Raw genomic sequence first — 19,178 nt, 5'->3', positions numbered from 1 at the left:
TATGATTTTTAAATTGTGTGCCATTCTGAGCGTGATGACTTCCATCTTGAACCACTCTGCTTGGAATGTGAATCAAGTCTTTGTCCAGCATATCCGCACAGTACACACTACCTGCAGTTAGTCACATAGTATGTATAGGAAAAAACATATTATATATAGGATTCGATATTATCTGCGGTTTCAGGCATCTGTGGGTGGTCTTGGAACATACCCCGCAAGGATAAAAGGGGACTACTGTAACTTGACAATAATTTGCCAACAGTTAACAGAACTGTTGTGACTTTGTATATGTGAAAAAAATTAAGCAGGCCAAATTCTGATTCCTGAGGTACCTGTCTTTCCCATCTCCCCTAGTGCTGCTATCATTAGATCATGATGAATGCTAACAGCCACAGGGAGGTGAGGAAGTGCTTGGGCAGAGGATAAGGAGGCCTCTTGCTGTGTGACAGCTTCCTTCACAGCAACGAGAGCAGTCTCTAAAACAGGGCTCGACAGTATGAACATTTCACTCGCATTTGCGACTAAAACTAGATGTGTGTGAACTGTAAAATGTATTTAGGAGCAAGTGTGCGAATAAAAGGTATTACAAAATTCAGCCCAAGCAGCCTCTATTATTTTCTTTTCTTCTTCAACATTAAGGCTGATAACTCAACAACAATGATGATGACACGGTCAGTGCTGAACCAATGCTGTCCGTTGGAAAAATCACATGATCCACTCGTCAGTGCTGAAAGTGGGCCAGATGCCCTACTTACAAAAGGTGCTGGAACAGTGATATCCTTTGTCCAACAGAGTATTAGGGCCACACTGAGGAAAAATTCTGAGATTTTGAGAATAATGTTGCAATATTACAAGTGCAAATTCACAATTTTAAGAGAAAAAATCATTATATTACGAGAAAAAAACCCCAAAAATTCTGATGTCCTGATACTTATGATAATCAGGTGCTGATGTTCCAAAAGATTAAGTATTTCATTATTTGTGAAACCTATACTAGAGTATAACTTCACAAGATGCTCCATGTTCCTCATTTTAATATAGGAGGGAGGCTGCTCTGATATTTCCCCTCTAAAATAACACTTAGCCTAAAATTACGACTTTATTCTTGTAATATTATGCCTTTTTCTCATAAAATTACAACTTTATTCTTGTGATATTATGTTCTTTTCTCGTAAAAACATGACTGTATTCTTCTCATTATACTATCACCTTTGTCTTGTAAAGTTATGACATTATTCTTGTAATATGACAACTATTCTCACAATGTTACGACCTTATTCTCGAAATCTCAGATTTTTTTCTCCCTCAGTGTGGCCCTAATATTCCATCGTACTTTTGTGTCTAAATGGACTGAGCAGAATTTTTTTTGGTATTTAGAACTAAGAAAAACTACTTTATTATAGAGGTGTTCATACCATTCATGCCGTTTAGACTGTTTGTACAGTTTAAAGCAGTTAAAAGCAAAAATAATTGCATAATTTTTAAATAAATACAGTTTGAAGCAGAAATAATTAAAAACATATGGTACTTTTTGTTTTCAAGTAAATTTTTGCTTGTAAATATCTCCTTGTATCCCATTATTGAGGAAAAACACATTATTTATTACATTTTCATTGCGCCCCTAAAATTCTTAATGCACGCCTAAATTTTTCCATTTAGGAGCACATGTGTCAAGCCCTGCTCTAATCACTAGTCCCATATCCAGACTGATTTCAACAGGGTTATCCTGTAAGAGGTTAGAAGATAGCTGCTTATGTACTGCATCTGAAAAGTGTTTGTGATTGAAATCAAATGGGAGGCAATTGTCTGTAGATTCTGACAACTGTGGATCAGAAATGACTATTTGAGAAGAGATGTGATAGGAACTGTCTTGAATGAGGAATGACTAGGCCACTGATGGGGAAGGGATTGATCAGGGTAGCCAAGAAACATAGAATGTTGCTGGCAAAGGTCTGGAGTCGTGAAGAAAGCACTGGTTTAAACATGGAGGTTGTTGCAGAGGGCACTGTGAAGACGTTTAGCCTTGCATTGAGCCTTTGGTCTTGGAAAGGGAGTGTTTGTGGTGAATTGATGAGGGGATAAGCATCATTGCAGGCTGATCATCAAATGAGTCAATAATATTGGAAATCTCTGCAAGATAGTTCACAGTGTTATCTGCACTGAGAGATGACCAAGGAGAGTGTGTTGGGGACTGGAAAAAAGAGAAGGTTGAAATAAGTTTTCAGGAGTTCAACATACAGTGGTCAATGTCACAAATGAAGATCACCTTGGCAGCTGTGAATGCAAAGGAGAATGCTTGGTGCAGAGCAAAACTAAGTCCCATACAAGTACAGTACGGTATAATTCACTTATAGTATGCACTTATAGGATGCACTTATTGTAAGTCGCTTTGGCTAAAAGCGTCTGCTAAATACCAAATTGTAAATTGTAAACTGTAGTAAACAAGTAGTCCTCTTACAGTGTTCATTCAGGGTATTTTTAAACATGACAACATATGGATGAAAATTAAAACTACGGTAATCCTTTTTTTTTTAAACTTTACTTTGATAGGCCTACTTTGTCTCAGTAACCCGTCTGCTTCCGGCTAGCCACTTGAGGCTAATGCTGCGTGCACAGAAATCATGATGGGAATAAGAAAGTCACTTTCTCTCAGTGACGAACGTAGACTCATTGAAGCTTATGACAAACTGCCAAAAATGAGCCAATAAGATGCAACAGTGAAACTTGGTGTTCCTCAGAATATTTTATGGATAAGTTTAATTTCAGATTCAGTTTCAGTTTGGCATTGATAGCCTACAGTTTATTTTCAATTCTGTTAAAAATTGAGAAATGCACTAAAACCCCAGCTAAGCTGTGGCTTAGCCTGTATTTGCACTACTGACATTACCGTATTTTGTAAACCACACTACTTCTACGTTTTAGGCTATAGCCTAATTATAATTTGAACTACAATAAGCTATATTTTATATACAGTGCAGTACTGTATTACAGTTCAGTAATTTAATTTGTACCGTACTGTAATTTGAAAAGCGTTTGAAACAGCTGTACTGTATTCTGAAAGAGTCCATAAAATTCCGTAAATGGCGACTGTCAGGAAGCATTGAGGCAGAGGACACAAGTGCGGGCAACAACTGAAGATTTTTAATAAATCAAAGAAACAAAAGAGGTTTTACACAAACTGGTGTACCAGGCGGCCAGAGGGGAGTTCACACTGATAACGACAAAGCTAAACAACACGGAACTATTCAGAGACACACAAACGAAGAACGGCTCAGTAGACACAGGCAAGTGTAGACTTCGCACTGACTGATCCGACGGAGGGGTTTAAATAGGGAGATGTGTAATGGGAAACTAAAGTGAGGGCAGGTGATTAGTAGATCGGCGATGCTGAGCACGGAATGGCCGAGACTGGCGAGGGAGGAGGCGAGGTCGTCACAGCGACGCTGCCTGTTTCATTACTTTATATTCATGTAATAAATATACAAATATCAATCAGATGGTAATCTGCATGAGAAATAAAGAAAAAGAAAAAAAATCAGTTTTAATGATCATCCGCTTATAGTGATCAATTTCACCCAGACGTGATCAATATAAGTGGTTTCCATTGTATATTCATTACACATGGGTAAAGCTTGGTTGGTAAACCTGCGGCAATGCATATTCTCCAGAATTACAGTCATGATTTGCATAGGATGCCATAAACATTTTCTTATAGTTTTATATTCACAGTTGTTACAGCAATATTTGACACATGTTCTGCTTGCTGATCTAATGTCAAAACCTTGGTTTTAACATGAGGTGAAGTACTTGACAGGCCACCACTTGACGGTGAGCATTTTGGGGGTGCACTGACAATTCACATTACCCATCGTGACTATACATTAAGTTTAGGTTCAAACAGACTCAGTATCACTCTTAAATAAAGGGCCCTGATAACAGGGCTCATGGGCTGTCTAAGACAACTGGGCCAATGGACAACCCACTACCATTTATTTTGATATAGAACTAATCATATGCTTGTAATGTCTCAATGCTATAGAACCATACTTTCATCCCTGTTACCAGTGAGCTGGGCTCTCATTTGAAATGTTAATTGCTTGCCCTGTGTTTTCTCATTACACCTATAGAAAACGATTTTCTGTAAGCTCCAGTGGCAAGTGGCCCCATTTATCGTGAGAATGACAGAAAAATACCACCCTGTTTGACTCCTTAAGCGGTAAATTTAGTTCAAAAGGGAAAAGCCAGTGGTCTGTCATTTTCTCATTTCGCTCATTTTTTTCAGAGGGTGAGTTGTGTTGTGCAAAGAAAGCAGAGCAGGTTATTTATTTTGACTGTTCTCTCCTTCATCACATATTATAGAATGTACGTTTTGATGGTGATAGGAATGCTCTGAGAAGGAGCCTTATTTTATGTAAAACCTGTAAAACGTACCAGTATAACTGTGAAGCCATCCATGACACAATCCTCATAGTAGAAGACATATAAGTTGTTGCTCAGAACCATCTTATTTCCTTTTATTTTCTATATATACGAAAAAGATGTACCACTGGTAAATTTCAGGTAAAAGAAAAAAGTATTTTTCAAACATATCTCTAGCTATTAGCATAGCCATGGAATTACTATGCTCAGTCACACCAGCCCATGTGTGAGAATGTTTTGAGGTTTACAGAGGGAAAAAAATGTAATTAAATGTGCCAAAACATCAAAAACATCTTTCTGAAGCTAAGATATCAAAATATTTTGTTGTTTTCTGGGATATTCATAAAATCATAAAACTGGAATTCAAAATACAAGGTTACATTTTTCATTGAAGTACCATCAAATTATCATCAATTTCATCTTCTATTTTTGTCTGAGAAAAAAATGTGGGGGTTTTTGTTTCTGTCTGTGTCACGCTGGTGGTGTGGTGCAGGACCCAAGTGCAAAGACACGATGATGATAGTGAAAAACAGAGGACTTTACTGGAACTGAAGATCAAAATACATGTGCAGAAAAGGAACAAAAAACCAATAACAAAAAGGTGCAGCATGACTGTTGTGCAAACTAACACAAACAACGATAGACGAAGGACAAGTGAAACACAAGGGCTTAAATACAGAGGGAAACTAAACAGGGCAAAACAGGATTGGTTCAAATTAACAAGGTTGATAATTAGACAAACAGGAACAGGTGAGGGGCGGAGACAGACAGAGCAGGAGCACAAAGACAGAACAAAACAAAATGGAGGTGCAGGCTGTGACAGTCTGATACATCTTTATATTTTACACAAGTTGTGGGAAGATTTTTCCAAATCTGTGAAGCATTTTATTATTTTGATTTGACTTTATATTGTAAGACTTTTTAGACTTAGACTGTCATTTCCGCTCACACATACAAGAGAAGAAGATCGCGATTCACAGGGACCACAGTGCCACACAAAACAAATAAATAACCCACAATATTAAAAACAAAAAGTACTAAGTAATAAATATTACACAAAAAGTATTAAGTAAAACCCTGTACAGTATACAATGTAGTATACAATACAATACAGGACAACACAATACACTCTACAATATGGTGAACAATTTACAAAATATACAAAAATCCTGTACATACACACTTTACAACAAATGCCATTGTACACATTAAACATTATTGTCACAAACACAGGCATAACAAGCACACCTGACATGGACAGTGAATTACTAGCAGCAAACAGTTGTGCAGGTAGGTGAGTTGTTTGGGGTGGTAGTACAGTTTACTGTGCAAAAGGCAAAAGGTCAGAAAGTCATTGTGTGAAAGTACTGAGTGTTCAGGCTGTTGAGGAACCTCACATCATGAGGAATGAAACTGTTGCATAGTCTGGTATCTCCTGCCAGAGGGTAGGAGGGTGAAATGGATGTGGGAAGTGTTGGTGGGGTCCTTCACGATGCTGAGGGCCTTCTGGGTGCACCGTGCACTGTAGATGGCCTGTATGTATGGGAAAGCAGTTCCTATGATCTTTCCAGCCTTCCAAAACACACATGAATCAGGTTTCTAGGCCCAGGTTGCTCAAACAAGATGCCAATGCTTGCATTAAGCTCAGTTTATCCTTATTTTAAAGGTTAATGGCTGTTAGTGGAGATTACATGTCTTCTTTTTAAATATGATTCATCTATTTCATAATCATACAGTGTACACTGAAAAATTATGCTCTTACTTGCACTTGAAGGTAAGGTTACCTAAACTACTAAAAGAAAAATGTTTATATTACAGAATGATTTTTGATGATGCTAGCAAAAAAAAAATCCATATAGATTCTTATCACAGTAGTGACCAACTCAACATAAAATGTCTTGACCATGTCTATAGTCCTCTCTTTCCTTCGATCTTTAATGGGTATTTAGTTAGGTTAAGAGTTAGCATTGAAATGTTATGCAAAACTAGGATCTACAAAACTAGGATATGGCTTGTTGCTAGTTGCCTTGGAAACCTTGGAAAGCAAGCACCATGCACTTGGTTAAGTTAATGTTCAAAGGGGCATCAGCACAGGAATTTCTCTTTTTTCTTCTCTTTCCTTTTGGAGAGATCCAACCACACAAGCTTTCCAGGTAAGGGGATATATATATATATATATATATATATATAAAATGTGTGTGTGTGTGTGTGTGTGTGTGTGTGTGTGTGTGTGTATCTATTAGGGGTGTGCACTTCTCACTTATAAGACGATCCAATGCTTGTCTAGATACATGGGCTACGATATGATTCAGGGACGATACATTTTAATACGGAACGATTTCGTGTGATTCAATTCGGCGCGATTCAATGCTTAGAACTTAGCATTTGTTTAATGTAGACATTCATTTTCCATTGTACATTAAAATAAGCCAACTCTATACAAGTGGCATTGCTTGCCTTCAAATAGATATTTCATAAAAGACCGGGGAACATGCATATATATGTATGTATGTATGTATGTATGTATGTATGTTTGTGTGTGTGTGTGTGTGTGTGTATACATAGATAGATAGAGAAATAGTTTTCAGTCTGACAATAGTCAAAGAGGGAGGTCTTTCTTGACAAGTACAGAAATGTGCTTCCTTCATCCTTCATCCTTAGAAGCTGCATGGGACTGGAGTTTAAATCAGACCCTGATAAAAAGGGAAGAAGTGAAAAGTGGTTACTAGTTACTTAGCCAGATGCTTCACTCAGCAAAAGAGGGATTAAAATGCAGAGCAGCTTATCTGGCTCCGAGACCTTGACTTTCAAATCTTAGGTTTCTCAAAACATAGTTCCAAGGTCACACTTTTATTAGTGCTCCTTTTGTGTGCTAATGAGAATAGCAAGCGATTCCCTCTTCCCAGAGTGGATTTAGGCCCTCAAACTTTCTGTTCTACTTCAAATGTATATGTGTTCATGGGGGAAAATAGACCTGTGACAAGTATGTGCCATATTTAACAATGTACACTGACAAGCAGATATAGTCTTATATATGCCAAGGCCTTATAACTTTTGTGAGGTTGCTACTTGAGGGCTCTGTTAAAACAGACAGAGAAAATGTAGGTAAGTAATTCCAGAGGTATTTTACCTTTTAGTAAGATATTTTCCTTTATTTAAAAGCCAAGTCTAAGATATAGAATATTTTGCTGAGCATGTTTGTGTATTGCTTTATTTCAAATAAGGCACATCATTTTATAACTTTGTATTTTCATCAAACCTTTGTCATCTGTGTTGTGGTACACTGTCTTTCTAAAAAGAAGCACCCATTTTCACTGAATAATATGTGCATGTTAGTGCTCTAATTGCCTCCATAAAAGGTTAATGTGGAGGTGTGCATTACTTTCCTACCTCTCCCTCTCTCACTCCATTTTGTGTAATGCAAGCAGATTCATCAGTTAAATAAGGATGAAAGTGAAGAAAGAGAAACGAAGAAAGTATTACAGACTAAAGAAAAAAGAAAACAATTGGAAAGCTGGGTGATATAATTGTTAAAAATTATTTTGATAAGTGGTGACCATGTCAAGGCTGAGACCTTTTTGCCTCTCTGTTTTAACATTAGCTCTTTCCACTTCATAATCATTGACTATTAAGTTGAACTGCGCGTTGATTCACATTTAGAGAGGGTTTTGAGGTGGAGAAGCATAGCAAGCGTTGGTCTGACTCTGTTGCTGTGCTTAGAAGAGAACTGTTCTGCAGGCCAAGCCTAGCCTGTGTTTGCTAGCCCTTTCTTCACTGATAGTCACACTTAGTCAGAAACATGTAAAGACTTTCTGTTTCTATGACCGCATAAACAGACTGCAGTCTCTTACAGTGTCCAACGAGTAATTAATACCAATTGCCCCTTAAGTGTCAGGGCCTCATGCCGCTGAGAATAAGAGAAAGTACAATGTCACCAGTGAACGCATAGCAAATCTGAAGTCTAACATCTTATCTCTCTCATTTTCATTCAGTGGACTTACCATAGCCTCCTCAGCCTCTTGCTATGGAAGACAACTGGTAACTATAACATGTCCAGACAGTTTCTGATGATGAGAACAGTGCTTGAAGTGCTGTACTCTACTGTGATGGTGTTTGAACTCTGCCTCCTCTATGGAGGTTGATTGGAGTCCCATGGACATCAGAGGGGTCAAATCAACCCCCCATTCATATCCATGTCCATGCAGTCGAATGCATTATTGCTTATTTCTAGCTGTCATCCAGGTTTTGCTAAACTTTAAGATCCCTGTCTTTGCAATCGTGATTCTTTCTTGTGGAGTTTAACCTCAGGTATACTCTGTAGCAATGGCGCAAACAAATACTGGCACAACTATATTATTCAGTCACAATAATCAAGAAAGAAAGAAAGAAAGAAAGAAAGAAAGAGAAGGTTAAATGGATTACCAGCCATTTTAGTAAAACTGGCTGAACACATTTATGTTTTGCCCTACAATTTCATAATTGTCAATGTCAAGGGCATGTTGTGATTTCAACTCTCAGTAATTTAGTCAGTCATCACATGACCTGACCTATTCATGTGTGTTCATTATTAGTGTAGCTTCTACTTGTACACCTCTAACCATGGGACCTCTACTAACCATACACCTCTAGTTGCAGTAGTCAGTACAATCAAGCACATATGTAAAGTGATTTGTTTATGTGTAAACTGAAATATGTCCCTAAAATGACAGACAGCAGCATTTATCTATTTATTCTTATGTCACAGCATCCTACCTTTTAAGGTTTTTTGTTGGTATGTGGATCTGTTAGCTGTCCTTACATATAATATTTGTAATCTTTAATTACTCATTTCAAATCAATTAGAATACAGCTCCACTCTCATTTCAAATTATAATGCTGCCTTCATGCTCCATATGTAGACATTTTACCAGTTTGACTGAAAGCAATACACGGTTCACTTTTCTTCGCTGAATAATTCAGACATAATAATAATGTGATAGTACACCTAAAGTTTATGAGGCCCAAATTATTTTTGAATTCTTCAGTTGAAATTTGCAAGGTTCTCTCTGTGACGTAAATTGGACCTCTGCTAAGTTTCTTCCAGTTGTGCTGAATACCATTTATGTAAATAGATATAACTAATGTATTCCTTCAGTGCTTGGCATCTTTCTTTGTGTTGGGCAAACCAGGAATACATGAAATAAAACATCAACCCTGTGCATGGATCCACATTCTCTTTCATTAGACAGAGAAATCATTCAGCAAATGACATACCACTATACCACATAGCAAAACATTTTCATTCAACAAAAAAAGAAAAATGCAACAAGGAGAAGAGAGCTGTGTGCAGTCCTGGCCTCTCTGATTCTGTATTGTACTTACCAGAGAAAAATTTAACTTGATTTATTTTTTTTAATTCAGTTTCATGGCAGGGCAGATAAAAAAAGGTCTTGTTTTGACACTAAGATAATGCCTCCTACTTGTCTTTCAAATCTTACAGGCATGTGAAACTTAATGTAAACAAAGTTCTCAGTCTCCTTGAGTGCTCTCATGGCTTTGAGCTTTATATATTTTTTTTATCTTTCTTTCTTTGTCATACACCTCAATGCTTCATGCCCAGCAGTACCATAAGACAGCAGGATGTGTTTTACGTTTTCCACGTTACTTTGTGACAAGACAGAGCTTGGAAAATATCGGTGTTACAGTTAGCTAGAAGAGACTAGCTATGTGTGCATAACAATAGTGTCTACAATCCAAAAATTCATTATTCCAAAATTGTAGTCAGACAGGCAAATTTTGATAAATCGGCATACAGCACTGCAGGGAAATACAAAACCTGGTCCAAAACACAGGCAATGATTGGCACTAAGACACAAACAGAACCAGATTAACAAATCCAAAGAGACAAAGATAAAGAAAGATTAGGGAATGTCTATAGTCTCCAGGTCAGGCTACAAACAAGGCAAGAATGATAAGGATTAGTAACCCAACAGAATCTGAGAGTAACAGTGGATAGGAGGGTATTTATACACAGAAGACTTAATGAGACAGTAGACAAGAAAAAGGTGTACATGATAATCAGATAACGAGCTGAATGAGATGGTGGTTCTGTGGCTGGTGACACTGTGTGCTAATAGGTGGATCTGAATGGGCAGTCTGGGTATGACAGCCACCCCCCCCATCCCCCCGCAGGGCCTTTGAACCACAGGCCTGCTCTCAGGGCATGAAGTGGGCTGAGCAGGATGATGGAGCTGACAAAATTTCCTGATAGGTTTTGGATCCAATATGTCAGATGCAGGAACCCAGCACCTTAAGGCCATACCCCTCCAACTCCACAAGGTTCTGCCTACAGCCCTCACATCTTCTGGAGTCCAAAAGAGCATGCACAGCATAGGTAGGGAGTCTGTGAATGTCCAGGGATAGAGGTGGGTCATTCAAGGAGACTGTATCAGCCAAGGGACCTGGGACCACAGGCCTGAGAAGAGGCACGTGAGTGGTAGGTGAAATGCGGAACTTACTGAGAAGTTGGAGAGTGTCTGTCACCTCCAGAGGACTCTAAAGGGTCCAATGTCATGAGGACTGAACTTACAACTGGACAGGTGAAGCCTCAGGTCTCTCGTAGAAAGCCTAACCCTATCGCTCGGTTCATATTATAGAGGTTCAATATGGTAATGCTGAGCTAAGCTGCATTTAATGACAATGGATCACACATTGTAGATGGACATGAGGTTGAAAACCCCTGGTCTACGACAGGGGTCTCGGTTTGACTCAGGTTGCATGGGCAGAGTGATGGTTGGTATGAACTAAGCCAAACCAGTATGTCAGAGAAGAAATGTTTTGTGTATACTAAGCCCAAGGAGGAAATCTGAACAATGGTATACAGGGCAATTGCTAAGCAAGAATTTACCCATCTCCTGGTTTGTTCTCTCCAGCAGCCCCTTCGGTTCTGTGTGATTACTTGAGGTGAGACCACTTTTGACCACCATCTTTTCCAAAAAACCCTCTAAACCCAAAAGGTGAACTGGGACAACAGTCAGAGAAAATGAAATCCTGAAGGCCAGAGTGAAAGAGAACCTCTGCAACCTGGAGAGCAGAAGGTAGAGAAGACAACTGGCTCAAATGGAAGGGTATAGAAAATCTGTCCTTGACATCTAAAATAGTAGTGCTGACATAAGATGAACATAGATGAGTTACAAAGTCTACTGATAAGCGACACCAGGGTCACTAAGGCACAGGTAGAGTCATTAACTTCCCTGCCAGGGACCTCTTGTCGAGACCTTGTAGTAGCAAGCACAGAACAGTCTTACATTATTCTTAATGTCAGTAGCCAAGGTGGACCACCAGAATTTTTCTGACAGAATCTGCATAGTTCTTGTGATCCCAGGATGACCTGAAGCTGGAAATGTGTGAGCCCATGACATGAAAACGTTCTGAGGGGGGCGAGATTCATGTGCTAAATATCCATCCTTTATCTGATGAATCTCCTCCTCCACCTCCCAAAAACTGATGCAAAAATGTGAGAAGGGGAGTGATCATTCCAGAATCAGTAGGAGCTGCTTCTGCCACACACAGACAAGAAAGGGCATCAGCCTTCACATATTTAGAGCAAGGACAATAAGAAATGGTGAAAGTAAATTAAAAGAGAAACGTTACCCACCTGGCTTGATGAGGATTGAGTCTCCTCGCTGCTCTGATATGTTTCAGATTCAGATGGTCAGTCAGGACTCCAAAGGGTCCTGTGAACTCTTCAGCCAGTGTTTCCACTCTTCCAGTGCAAATTATACAGTCAGCAATTCTGGACTGCCTGCATTGTAGTTTCCATAGTCACTACTATGGGCAGCTTTCTGGAGAAAAAAAGAACCATGGGAAGAGTTTAGATGGGTTACTACATCTCTGCAACAAGACAGCCACAACTTCTGATACGTTACCACCTCTGATACGTTAGCTATTTCATCAGAAAACTGTCTAGGCAGATTAGTATGTTTGAAAATGGGCAATGAGATGAATAATTCCTTTAGAGGTTGAAAGGCACTTAATGCAGATGTGTTCCTGTTACGATGTGTGGGGGTTAGTGATGACATTATATGTTGCTGCTGCCTCTGTCTTTTCGATCTGTCCGTTCTCTTGTAGGTGGAGTCTGACATGGATTCGTTTGTGGGCGGGGCCTCTCCTATTTAAGCGACCCGTCCCAAGATGGCTCCCTCTCTCTCTCTCTCTCCCTCCTTCTCCGATTCCCTCGGGCAGACGCGGAAACTACCTTTCGTTTATAGCGGATGTTATTTAGTTTCTTGTGTTAGTTAATGTCGTTATAGTTTGTAAACACCTGGTTTCTTTACTGTAAGTGAGTATATTTTGGCGGGCACTTGTTTTTGAGCACTGCAGGGCAGGTTCAGCGAGGGTAGCAGCAAGTGGGACGGAAGACTCACGTTTTTCTTTTCGGGAGCCAGGGAAGTTACTTTGTGCACAAGGAAGAAAGCGTGAGGGTTTTTTCTTTTTTTTATTATCTTGTCTTCTGTTTTCCCCGTTGTTCTCATTTGCTGCCGCCTCGATCCCTTATTTTGTGAGTTTTGTTAATTTTCATTAAAATTGTCAAGTAAAAGGTTTGTGGGTTTTTTTTTTATGTTACTGCGTCCTGCTTTGGTCCTTTTTTTTTTAAGAAAAAAGGCTGGGCTCGTAACAGTTCCATATCACCCATCTTGGTCCACCTTTAACAAGAGCAATGAGAGGAGCAGTAACAACATCTTTGCAACTCCTTGACAGTTCTGGGCACTGGCACAGACTCCACTGTCTCCACCCTATCTTGATTTTTGCCCCCTGATTGTACACCTAGAAAGGTGAATTGGTGAAATTGGCATTGCTCAGCCTTCATTTGCAGCTGTTTGTGGGGGAAACACTATACTGCATGAACATGTTTCTTCAAGCTTGGAGAATGAATAGATTTAACATTTATAGATATAATTACAATTTCCCAAGCATTTCTGAGAACATCATTGACAAAGGCCTGAAAGATAGATGGAGCATTTACTAACCCAAAAGGCTTTACCAGATATTAATAGTGGCCCTCTGTGGTGCTAAGGGCTGTCGTCTACTCGTCAGCTGTCGTCACTCCATTTGAATGCAAATCAGACTGTAGGCACGGCATAGTCCTAACACGGTGAAGACTCAAGAAACCTGAAGGTGTTCAGTAGTAGCAGGGACAAGAGGGAGAGGGAATCTGTCAGCGGCCCACCTGTGATGCTAACTCAACCTTAACCAAGAACACCCTGTCCTTTATAGCCATGTCAAAATCTCAGTTTTAACTATACCAAAACTAATCAATCTCAGGCACTTTACAGTTGGTCTTAAGGACAAACTTACTTATATGAACACCACTTAGCTATCAAAGTAATCTATAGTTGATGCCACCTAGAATTCCTAGAACCTTGAATATTAACTCTGTGAATATTAATCTGTGAACAAATCATATTCTGTAAATAATTGTACAGACCATTGAGATTGTTTACCCTGGACTCATTCTACACTGTAAATGTCTTTTCTGTGCAATGGCCAGAGGAGGATGGGCTCCCCCTGTTGAGTCTTGGTTCCTCCCAAGGTTTTTTCCCTCTATTCCCTCTATTTATTAGGGAGTTTTTCCCTGCCACTGTTACCTTGGGCTTGCTCACTCAGCGCAGTTGACGCTGGTGCCATTTCATGTGGCTGTGGAGGCCGATGCGTGACTGACACATTCGCCCACAGGTGGGACAAGGGAGCCCAGATGTTGGGGTAATGCCGGCTGCCTGTTGGTGTCGCTGGGCATGTCTTTCGGCCCTTCTCTGTTGGATGGTGTGATGTATTTGTTTGGTTGTCTCGGTACAGGTGACCTGCCAGGCCGTTCTATTGAGTGCTAGAGGTTCAAGATGGGTGGGGTTTATGTTGCAGCGCTTCAGGAGGTCTTTGGTATAGTCCTTATAGCAACTCTTTTGTCCGCCAGCAGCCCGTTTTGCATCGCTGAGTTGCTCATACAGGGCGTGGTGGGCTAGGCGGTGGTCAGGCATGCGGATTGTATGCCCTATCCAGCGAAGATGCTTTTTAGCTACTGCTGCTTCCATACAGATGGAGTTGGTCATGGAGAGGATCTCAATATAGGGAATTCGATCTTCCCAAGACAGCCCAAGAATTTTTTGAAGGCATCGGATATGGAAGGCCTCCAAGCTTGTGATATGCCGTCTGTATGGGGTCCATGTTCCTGCCCCGTAGAGCAGAGTGGGCACATACTGCATTGTAGACAGCAACCTTGGTACTGTCCTTCAGGTTTTTGTTTTCAAAAACCCTTCTGTGGAGTCGCCCAAAGGCTGACGAGGCTTTGTTGATGCGGCTGTTTACTTCACTGTCAAGGGAGTGGTCTAAGGAGAGTGTAGAGCCAAGGTAGGTGAACTGATGAACTATTTTGAGAGGAACACCATTGATTTGGAAACTGGGAGGTGAAGGAGGTTGGATGGTGAGCTGTGCCATGACTTCAGTTTTGTGAATGTTGATCTGGAGACCGAAGGACTGGTATAGGCTGGAGATTGTGTTTAGGGTACGCTGCATGGACTCTGGGCTATGTGCCAAGACAGCGCAGTCAATCTGCATATTGGAGTTCACAGATCTGACACGTCTTGGTCTTTGTATGGGCCTGGAGTCGTCGGATGTTGAATAGATTTCCGTCAAGGCGGTACTCCAGGTGAACTCCATCTCTGTCTCCCAGGACATGGTGAAAGAGCTGGGTAATGGCTGAGAGGAGGAGACTGAACAAGACTGGTGCCAAGACACAGCCTTGCTTCACCCCAACGTTGACCTTGAAGGACTCTGATTGGAGTCCTCCTGCGAGGACTCTGGCTTGCATCCCATCACGCAGTTGCTGCAAGACGGAGAAAAACTTGGTTGGTACCCCAAGTTTGGAGAGCAGTTTCCAGAGCATCTCGCGGTTTAAGTTCAAGTTCAGGTTCAAGTTTATTTAGAGCGCAATATCACTGTTTACAGTCTCAAAGGGCTTTACAGGCCACAACAGTCAAATCAAAATATGACGGCACCCCCTGACTTAATCCTCATGGTGGGTTTATGGTGTCAAAGGCTTTGCTGAGGTCGATGAAGGCTATGTACAGGTCTTTGCGCTGTTCTCAGCTCTTCTCTAGCAACTGCTGTAAGACAAAGATCATGTCAGTAGTGGATCTGGATTTCCGGAAACTGCATTGTGTATCCGGGGAGAGCACTTTCTGAAATGTGCTCCACTAGTCTGTTGAGCATGATCTTTGCCAGTACTTTCCCTGCGATGAAGAGGAGAGAGATTCCACAGCTGTTCCCACAAACTGCTCTGTCCCCCTTCTGTTTGTAGATGACCACAATGTTTGCATCCTTCCAGTCCTGAGGGAGGATCTCGGACTTCCAGATGTTTGTGATCAGGAGGTGTAGGCGGCTCGTCAGGAGGTACCCCCCATATTTGAGCACCTCTGCTGGAATGTTATCAGATCCTGCACTTTTGTTGTTCTTCAAGCCCCTGATGGCTTGTCGGGTTTCAGAGAACTGTGGGGGAGTGTCCCCCCACAGGGTCTTCGGTGCATGATTGGTGGGAGATCTGGAAGTTTGTTGAGGATGTGGAGATCATTGGGGTTGGTGTGGTTAAGGAGGGTCTCGAAGTGATCCGCCCAGCGGCCAAGGATCTCATGACGGTCCTTGAGGAGAGTGTTCCCATCAGCTGATCGGACAGGGGCAATAATTTGCTTCCTGGGGCCATATAGGGCTTTGATGGCATCGTAGAAGCCCTGGGTGTTATTGCTGTTCATTTTCCCCACTCCATGCTGGCCTAGGACTTTGCCCACTCTAGCATTGAAGTCTCCCATGAGTAGGAGTTTGTCTGTGGATGGGGTTCTCTGGATGATGTAGTCAAGACCTCTGTAGAAGTCCTCTTTGATGTTAGGTTCTGTATCTAGGGTTGGTGCGTAAGCACTGATGAGGGTGGCGAAGCATCGCTTTCTGAGAGGGATGTGCCATGTCATCAGCCTTTTGTTGATGCCGGTGGGGGATTCTGGGATCCGTTGCAGTAGTTGGGTCTTCCCTGTGAAGCCAACTCCGTGAAGGTGGCGTGTGCCTTCAGGAACCCCTTTCCAGAAGAAGGTGTAACCCGCACCGACTTCTGTCAGGGAGTCCTCACGTGTAGCCTGGTTTCGCTGAGTGCTGCGATGTCGATGTTATACTTCGCAAGCTCCAGGTTCACAAGTGCGGTTCTACAGTGGGGTCTGTCCGTTGTTTCAGCCATATCCAGGAGTGTGCGAACGTTCCATGAAGCGATGTGCAAGTAAATATTTCCTTTTTTTGTTCTTCGACTGCAGAGAGGGATGCTCCGACGGGTGTGGCTTACCGTCCGGAGTTGGGGGAGCAGACAATTTTTGGACCACCTTTTCCAGGTCCTTCCCCTTTAGGGGTGAGCAGTGTGGGGCTGCTCAGACGCAATGGAAGCTGCCGAGGAGACACGCTGCTCCATCCCGTGATCTCAGTGGCCATCACTCCATTGCCGCCTGTGTGCATGGTTTGGCTAGACACTCCCAGCCACATCCTTACCCTGTGCCTGCCACCATTCCACATCGCCACAGGACTTATGGGGTGGGGGGGTGGAGCAAGGGGCTTGCGCAGGGAAAGGATTAGGGTGTGGGTGTGGGTGCGCAGTCCTCACTCCCACCATCTTGACTCCATCAGACAGACTTCCAGTGACATGAGAAGGTCAATGACGACCTTCATCTGGCTGGAGCTGCAGGGGACTGCCGGTGGTCCGGTCTGCTGGACTCCGTCTGTGCCTATCCCCAACTGCAGATTTGAACTCAGGGTTTACTCCCCTAGCCATCGTACCTCCCAAGGTTTACCCACGTGACAGTGGGGCAGTGGTTGGTGGAGTACCTCTAGGGACCACTGCAGCTCCGAGATCTCCTATTAATTCAGCTTGGGGTCGCAAGACCCCAGTTACTGTGGGCTGCCACGAGGAGGCATAGTAGGAGTCTCGGTGAGGGAGAGGCTGTGTACTGACCACAGAAGACTTACACATTGCTTCTGGACCCCAGCTGGGGGGGGGGGGGGGGGGCGGGGGCAGTGGCAGAGGCTGAAGGAGGGAGATTGCAGGCATCCCTACATGCGATGGCTCATTTAGCAGACTGCACTAGACGTGTCACAACACCCTGCTGATGGCAAAGCCAGCCAGCCAGACAGACACAGGTATGGTCGTATGCACAGATGGTCATAAGTTGGGGAGAGGCTGTAAATTTGAACTTGAACTTGATTAGTAGTTAGACAGCTGGCTTTTACCTCACTGAAAACTTCAGACAGGTCTTGGTATTCATTGGGTTTGTCTGGAGGGTAGTGGGAGGGGTCTCAATACTTGTGGCAGAACAAGAGAGTTTAATGCAGGTTTTTGGCCATGGAAGATCTAGGATGATTTTGTGAACTGATGACAAATTTCTGGCATCTACAGAATTTTTTATTGAGTTCGTGATGTGTTTCGTGGCTCCCTTCCATCATTTCCATGGATGTCATGGCAGTAGAAGGCAGTCAAATGGGAATTTCTACATCTTGTGCAAGTTTTCAATCAACAATTTCCAAGTGATCTGGAATCTACAAAGCCTGAAAAGACCGGAAAATAATTACTGCAGTACACAGTTTCAGGAACAGTGAAGGGTTTTGCGGTAGATAGATAGCATAGGGTTTATGGTAGATAGTACACTTACCCCAGAGAAGGTGGAAAATGTCATTGCCATCCCCTCATCTCTTTACCACTGTAGAAACACAACCCCAGCTGTTGACCGTGATCATTCTCAGCTTGAGTTAGGCAATTGAGGCTAATCTGCATCAGCTGCGGGTCAGAAGGGGATTGAGCTGGTGATACAGGAAGTTACTGGGCTGGTTTTCTGCATTCACTCATGAAATAGATTATCAATATACTATCAGTATAGCAGCCTTAATGAGAGAATCTAACCTTAAATTGTCATGTCTACAGGTTAATTCTGTCTGTACCTGTGCAAACCTCTGTGGGAAATGACACACAAAGCGGTGTTATTCCAGCCCCTAACAGCAGGTTTTGTGTGAATAATAAGTGCGTCGCCTGCAGCTGTTTGATTTCCTTGTTGAGGCTTCAAAAGTATCTCCTCTCCCTCTCTTCCCTCGGGGAGTGGATCAAACACTGCACAGCACCATGTGATAAAGTGGTCATAAGACTATATCTCTTCACTCCTACGTTCCCATTGAATTGTTACGCACTCAAGTTCAACTTGTCAATAGTGAAATCACTGTGGCCATCTTAGCCACATTAGTACTAGCAATTTCTGACCTATGAGCAATATATAGGGTTAGGGTTATTGTAACAGGAAGCCCTGATATTTGGATATAGCTCATCAAATCTCTGTGGCAACAAAGGGACATTATTGGAGGTTGACTGCTATATCATTGGAGGCTGATTGCCATATGGGTGGTGGAGGACGAGTGACTATAGCAACTACAGGATTTGGGGATAGTGAAGTCATGGCAGAACACTGTTGCAGAATATGAACTATTTGATCCATGGCTGTTCCTAATCTGCTGAGTTCTTGTCAGTTTTCTGTAACCAGTTGTCCCTGATCCACAGAGAATTTCATTGGTTAGTGCTGTGGTAGCTCCTTTTGACCGAGTTGGTTGAGTGTTGCTAGCTGCATCCATGGCGTTGGCTAAGTCTTCTATTACAACTGGCCAGAAGAGACTGGACGAATATGCAGAGCAAAGGTGTCTTTAACCCAAAATTTGTT

The sequence above is a fragment of the Chanos chanos genome, chromosome 10 (assembly GCF_902362185.1).
Source record: "Chanos chanos chromosome 10, fChaCha1.1, whole genome shotgun sequence".
Taxonomy (NCBI): domain Eukaryota; kingdom Metazoa; phylum Chordata; class Actinopteri; order Gonorynchiformes; family Chanidae; genus Chanos; species Chanos chanos.
Note: the sequence above shows the minus strand (reverse complement) of the source record.